The sequence below is a fragment of the Trachinotus anak genome, unplaced genomic scaffold, assembly GCF_046630095.1.
Source record: "Trachinotus anak isolate AG129_WGS33_773 ecotype Australia unplaced genomic scaffold, CSIRO_AGI_Tana_v1 ptg000031l, whole genome shotgun sequence".
Lineage (NCBI taxonomy): Eukaryota > Metazoa > Chordata > Actinopteri > Carangiformes > Carangidae > Trachinotus > Trachinotus anak.
The window spans coordinates 8,417,411-8,424,401 of NW_027273882.1; the positions used below are offsets into that span (position 1 = coordinate 8,417,411).

The 6,991-nt window shown below is 40.5% G+C and overlaps 2 long non-coding RNA genes across 2 annotated transcripts; one reads left to right on the forward strand and one right to left on the reverse strand.

Moving 5' to 3' along the window:
• Positions 1-2,267: 2,267 nt before the first annotated feature.
• On the reverse strand, positions 2,268-3,474 carry LOC139612135 (uncharacterized). The gene is made up of 2 exons (XR_011686445.1): positions 3,350-3,474; positions 2,268-2,971 (listed from the first exon to the last, which is right to left on the reverse strand). It is a non-coding gene; the product is annotated as an uncharacterized lncRNA (long non-coding RNA).
• LOC139612134 (uncharacterized) lies at positions 2,932-5,012 on the forward strand. Its single transcript, XR_011686444.1, has 3 exons — positions 2,932-4,447; positions 4,545-4,712; positions 4,778-5,012. It is a non-coding gene; the product is annotated as an uncharacterized lncRNA (long non-coding RNA).
• The last annotated feature ends 1,979 nt before the right edge of the window (positions 5,013-6,991 follow it).

Here is a 6,991-nt window from a genome sequence, read left to right on the forward strand (position 1 = left end):
CACGGACCTGACCATTACTACTACTGACAGCTACTACTGCTAAAACAGACAATACTACAAGTATTCCTACTCCCAATACTAACTCTACTACTACTACTACTATCCCTGACTACTGCGATGCGTCCGTGTACACATATGTATACTATCACTACTATTATTGCTACTATTACAACCACTACTACTACTATACACGCAGTATTACATCTAGTACTGCGGCTAAAGGAAAAACCTAGTACTACTACCTTTATTGCTACGACTTAGCATTACAGTGACATCACTACTTCTGCAACTAGCTACTACTACTGTTACTTTTAGAGCCACTGTGATTACTACTAATATTACTACTACTACTGCTACTACTTCTGCCTCTGCCTCCACAAGAACTAATACAAGTATTCATTTCTTTGTTACTGATCGTAGGAAATCTTATCAATAAAGATCATTTAAACAGGCCTCAGTTCACATTAAGATATTTCTCTGTTAGCTGCTCCTGCTCCCTCTGGTCCTATAATATTTATTGGTCGTATTACTACTAGCACTTCTACTGCAAACTGAACCAAACCTTCAGGAGTGTGTGAACAGCTGTTTGGCCGGAGAGGAACTACACGCTCGGTGAGAGCTGAGGCAGCAGTTTGTGGCATCAACACAGCTGATGAGAGAATGACAGGTAAACAATAACTGGGTCTGAATCTGACTCCATCACTTTTAAATGGAGCTGTTCGAGCAGTGACTCACAGCTACTGGCAGTGAATCATGCATAAAACACTGAGCTCATCCGGCCCTCTGTGATTTCTCCCTCTACTCTCACTTGTCTTTATTTCTTTATTTCCCCTCCTGTGTTTCCGTCGGTCCGTCCCTCCTTTTCTCTGGTACACTATCTGCCTCTCAGCCTCCTCATTTACTGTAACGGTAGTAAGGGCAGGCTCAGGGCATCTGTGTGTGTGTGTGTGTGTTTCTACATTATTGATTCCCCCTGAGCCCCAGCCAGGCAGTAATCTGTGTGCTGGAATCTGATTGGCTGGCTGCCGTCAGGCCTCATTACCTGATAATCCAGGCTTCTGCTGATTGGTTGCTGTAAGATCCTTCGTTAGGAATTCATGATGATACAGACTGAGGTCACACTACTGATTGGAGAGGTGATGTCACCTCACCTGAGCAACGTGATTGGCTTAAACTGACCCACTGAGATAGATAGATAGATAGATAGATAGATAGATAGATAGATAGATAGATAGATAGAAAGATGATGTTGGATGAGATGAGGTTTGAAAACATGACATAAAATGAGAAAGTGTGACAAGATGAAGAGATGAGAGAAGAAGATGAGAGAAGGTGAGAGAGGATGATGTTTGCGCCATGAGACGAGCCGGTCAGATGAGAGGAGGTGGAGAAGACGAGGTGACGAATGAGAAAAAGAGAAAAAAACAAATCAAGACCAGGTGAACAGTGAGATGAGAAGAAATGAGATGAAGTCAAATGAAGTGGGATGAGATTAAGTGAGAAGAGCAAAGAAAAATCGATGAGAAGAGACCTGACCAGACAAGGCGAGATGAGATGAGGTGAAACGAAGGAATTTAAATGAACTTTTTGAGATAAAATATGAGATCAGATCAGATCATAAGAGGTGAGATGAAATAAGAAAAATTAAATGCAGTGAAATAAATTAAGACACATTTAACTATTAAGTGAAACAAGCTGTAGGAAGGTGAAGAAACAAGATAAGGACCCTTCAAATATTTTGATTATGTGGCATCAAAGGCACAATCTGTTATTCAATTACAGCACTGTCACAATGCTAGAATGAAAAACAAGGACTAGATCTGCTTTTCAGACTAAAACTAAGACCAAGATTATACAACCATTGAATCTTAAACAGTGAAGTGAGGCGAGATTATTAAACTACGACGAGACATTAAACCTGATGTGAAACGATATGAGATGAGATGACTCATGGTTACATGAGAGGAGCTGAGGTGACACAGTGTCATGAAACAAGGGTAAAGATAATGTAAACTGGGTCACATGTTGCCTCGCCCTCGAAACCTGCTGTGTCATGCAGCCTGTGAGAGCAGAGGAGGAAAAAGTGAACCAACAAAATCACAGTGAAACTGTTGGAAAAAACACAAACACTAACAAACACGCTGACTCATGAGCCACTGTGAGAGGGAAACAGACCAAACCAAAACAGGGCTGTTATTTATGTGTTGGATCTGCTATGGAGACAGGAACCAGGGGGTAGATTCATTCAAGAGAAACGAGTGGAAAACTTCTGTTAAAGTTTAACTTTAATGGGGAAACAGCAGCGTCAGAGGGAAGAGGAGCGATTCCTGTTTGAATGAGATCCCACTACACGTCACTGTGGTCTAAAGATTAAACTATATGTAAAATATGAACCTTTTATATCAATTTTACTGAATTTTATATCTTTAGGCCTTAAAACCAACTTCCTAATGTCATTTCTGTGTCCTCACTTCCTTCATTATTTTGTCCTTATCTCTCTTTAAACTGAATAGTAATGTATAAAAATAAAGTATTCAGATGCTAATATTAGCTAGTAGCCCAGAAATGTCATCTATGGCTACGAGTCTATTTACACACTAACATATTACCCTTCACATTAGCCCCACAGTGATGTAATGTCTTTTTACATCAAAGCTGTGCACCTCCTGTATGAGACAAATAAAGATCAGTAGTGTTTTAACGTCACTGACTCTTAAAACAGGGTGTGTGTGTGTGTGTGTGTGTGTACGTCTGTTATTGCGTGTTGCAGCTGCCAAGGCCACAAAAACCAGTTCACACATGATCCAAAAATAACAGTACAGAGCTGCCGAGGATGTGACGCCACGTCGAGCCGAGAGAGCCGAGGCCTCTGGGGCCTGGGAATCCTGGGACTTGTCCATTTCCAGAACTCTGTTTCCTCCCCTGTCTCCTTGCTCCATTTTTGGTCATGTCTACGCAGACATTCAAGTGACTATAAAAAAAGATGAGAGAGGGAAAATAACTTTAGTTTTTAACTTGAGAAAAAGTTTTTGTACACATTCATGTATCAAACTTTTTTTAATCTCTGAATTAAAATTTTTCCTTTTTTATTTTTCAACTTTTTTTTGTGCAAGTACAAGTATTAGATAGACAGGACAGTATATACAGTATAATCCACAATTAAAACCTATCAATACCAAACAAATGACACAAAATATTAAACAGAACCACTGACAATAAAATGTAACTATTAACATATTCATGTAAATAAAGTTTATTATTTTATCTCTCAGTCATTTATTTGAGATAAAACAAAACTGTCTGCATTCTGCAAAATAATCATTAATCAGTTATAAATCAATTTTATTACCATGAGATAAAAGGAAGAGAACAACAGAGAGAACCGTTCAGGGTTAAATGCTGAATAAGGAAACAAGTAGAGGAAGTGAACTCTTCAGAATGGGACGCAGCCCTGGCAGAGGCTTCCCCTCCCTCCTCTCTCTCCTCCTCTGTGTCTCTATCTCACTCGCTCTTCTGTCTGTCCACAGACCAGGGGTGGAAGTCCACAGGGCGTGAAGGTGTTGTCGCTGTGGTAACAGCCATGTAAACATAAACAGAGGGGTTGGTGGAGCAGACTGAGGCGGAGCTGCAGCCTAAAGCCTCAGTCAGGGATCCACTAACACAGCAGTCCTAACGGATGAGCAGCAGCTGGCCAGAGGGCTCATGGGAAATCCTCCTGCAGCGACACATGATCCAAACACTGCGTTCTGTATAAATCCTCCTTTGCTGCTTTTGCTGCTTGACTGTCAAAATCTTTTTTACTGGCAATCTGGGGGTTTTAGCAACTGTGATGTTTCTCCGAATAATTTAAGAATGAAAAAATAAATAAATAAAAATCTTACCTGAATCTCTTTGCTGGGAAATAAAACAGTAGCAGTGTATTATGTAATAACAATAAATTTACTGTAATTTGGGACTAATTATAGTGAAGATAAAGCTCTTAGACTCTTAGAGAAAAAAATATTCTAATAGATTGTATTAATGTCTGATATTTTTCTACCTTTATTTAGATTTCAAAATGAAGTAAAAGATAGTGAGAGTGTGTGTGTGGAGGGGACTTATGTCGCAGGACTTTGAACAGACTCTAAATGTTTTGTGTCACACAACATGATCTAAATCCTGCCTCAAACCCGTGGATACAGAATCTTTTTCTTTTGTTTCTGTTGTAGTTGCAGGATAATTCCCTTCTGTTGGTAAAATCCCCAAATTCCCTAAAACAATCTGGGGCAGCAGGTAAACTATAATGACGCTGTTGTGTGTCTGTCTGTGTGCAGTCACCCTGGTGGGAGCTTGAATGAAAGATGAAAGTAGTTCAGTAAGACAGAGGCTGCACATACCTGTTACTGTCTGAGGAAAGAGCTGCAGCACGAAGAGGAGTCGAGCCTTCACTTCTCGGAGTGAGACAAAGGTTTGAACATGATTCCAGTGCGTTAATGGTTTAATTTATGACTCATCGTCACAGCTGCATAAAAATGTATTGTCTTCTTATGTAATTCTGACAACAGCAGCAGCGCACAAAAGCAAAACCAGAAGCCTGCAAAGTGTCTCTGGAATGAAAACCTGTCGGGCTTCATGCTCCACCAAAGTTCACCGTCTATAATTAGAGAAACTTTCACTTTGTCATGGCAGAGACCTGATGAGGAAATAGCCAGTTTTCCCGCTTAAACCTACAGGTGATTGTTGCACCTCAGAGTTTTTCACTGCAGCAGGAAATAAACTTTTCTGATTTTCCCCACAGTGTTCCTCAGGAGATCTGTGGGGGTTTTGGTTATTGAACCTGCAGCTCTACAGGTACGGGACAGGCTGTGGGTCCGCCCCCCACAACAACTGCACTTTGTATAACGTCAAAATAAAACTGACAAATATCATTATACATGTTATATATGAAGTTTCTGGAGACTTTAAGCTGAATTTATTTTTATTACTTTATGTCAGTTAAGATTATTTGGTAACACTTCACATTAATCTGCTTCTATTTTAAACAAGAAAGCAACTCACTAATTCCAGCTGCTTCATAAAAGGTATAAAATGACATTGAGAGAAAACGAGAAGGAAAATAGTTGATGAAACATCCTCACCACTCGTCAGTTTAGTGTCTGTGCTGGAGCTTTTGATCCTATCACATGATCTTCATCAGCAGACAGTGTAGTGCAGCGGTGTAATGTTGTGCACATTATTTAAAAAACAGAAATGAATTTTCTGTCCCTAACCACACTTCAAACAAAGGAGGGAAAAAATTATGGAATGCACCTTTAAGTGAAGTAGCTAAGGCATTATAAATAACTATGACTGGAGCAGCTGGAGCGCGTTGGTACTGTACAAGAAGGAGGGGTGCTGAGGAGGAACAGGGAAGGAGGAGGGAGGAGGGATGGTGGGAAGAGAAAGTTGAGGGAAAAGCAAAGAAGGAGGAAAAGGGATGATGTTGAACAAGAAAGGAAAGAAAAAAGCAGTGAGTGGAGGAATGTGGGGAAGGAAACAGAGGAGGAATGTAACAGCGGCAGCATGAAACAATTTTTTTCTGGCATGGTATCATCAGTCAGAGCTGCGTTCCCATGCTGTGAGGTCGCCGGGCCGGGTTTAGAGTCCCAGAAACCACCACGTCACAGACTGCGTCACCACAAACTATAATTACACAGCTGCGCTTGTGTCTGACTGCACCTACAGACACACAAAGACCGAGCACATACCTGCATCAGGCGACACGTCCCGTCAGTGTCAGAAAACCGATCTGCACCAAAACACACGATGACCAACAATGTGACGGGGCCACATGTTCCAGATGGTTTTCAGTCAACTCAGTGCAGAACCTCATTAGAAAATATGGACATTTAATAAATAATAATAATGTTTGGTAAAAAAAATAAAAACAAACAAAACAAAAATCTCATAAACTTCCAAACTCACTTGTTCTTGGTCTTTCGTTAAACTTTCCACTAAATGACAGTGAAAGTTTTTTTGTTTGTTTCTTTGGTTTGTATCTTCAGCTGCAGGGTTTTCATCATATGATATTTACTTCCTCTTTATTCGAGTTAAAACTGAGAAGTAAACAGAGTCAGCCTCCTCAGGGTCGCCGGCTTTCAGCTGCTGTGGTCTGGTTTTCGTTTTGTTTCCAGGTCACAGGCTGCAGCTGGTGGAAGTGTTCTGGTGTTACATTCTGACTCTGATTCAAAGTCTTTTATTTTGGCGAGGGAACATAAGTAGGGAAAACAAAAAGGAAACTAAGGAATTGTATTCATACGACACACACAGATACTTAGTGTTTTTGTGTATTTAAATATGTGTGTATTATATAATGCTGTTTTACTGCATTATGTCTTTATCTGCCCTGTTTCATTGTGACCATGTAGATGATTGATGCTGTAACATGTACCAGCCTTGAGCAGAGTAGGAAGTGAGTGATGAGAACTTCGATCTGGTGAATCTGCAGGAACCACATCTGTTCTTCTCTTCGTCTGTTGCTTCACGCCAGCTTTTACTGTCACGTTGGCAGAATCAGTCGTGAGCGATAATAAATCCACGAGCGGTAAAGACTCCACTCTTCTCACCAGTGACAGTGTCAGTAAACATGTTTCTGCTTGTTTGACTGTGTGTTTCCCTTTTGATGGGAATATATGAATTTATATTTATTATATACGACAATAATGAAGCACAGTTTACATCCACTTTAACAGTGGTTCTTCCTGTCTGTTACTGCCCACACACACACACACACACACACACACATGTTTACCAGGACAATTCAAGTTTTGAAATTTCATGATTTTACTGTGTTGCACAATTAAATGTGTAAACATGTTGAGAAATCAGTTTAGGTTCTGATGATCAGTCAGTGACAGAAACACGCAGACAAACCTGATCATTCACAGCCTGAACCCTGGTCTGAACCTGCTCCTTCTATGAAGGCGATGATGAAACTTTAATCGTCCCCGCAGGCAGCGCAAATAAGAGGCGG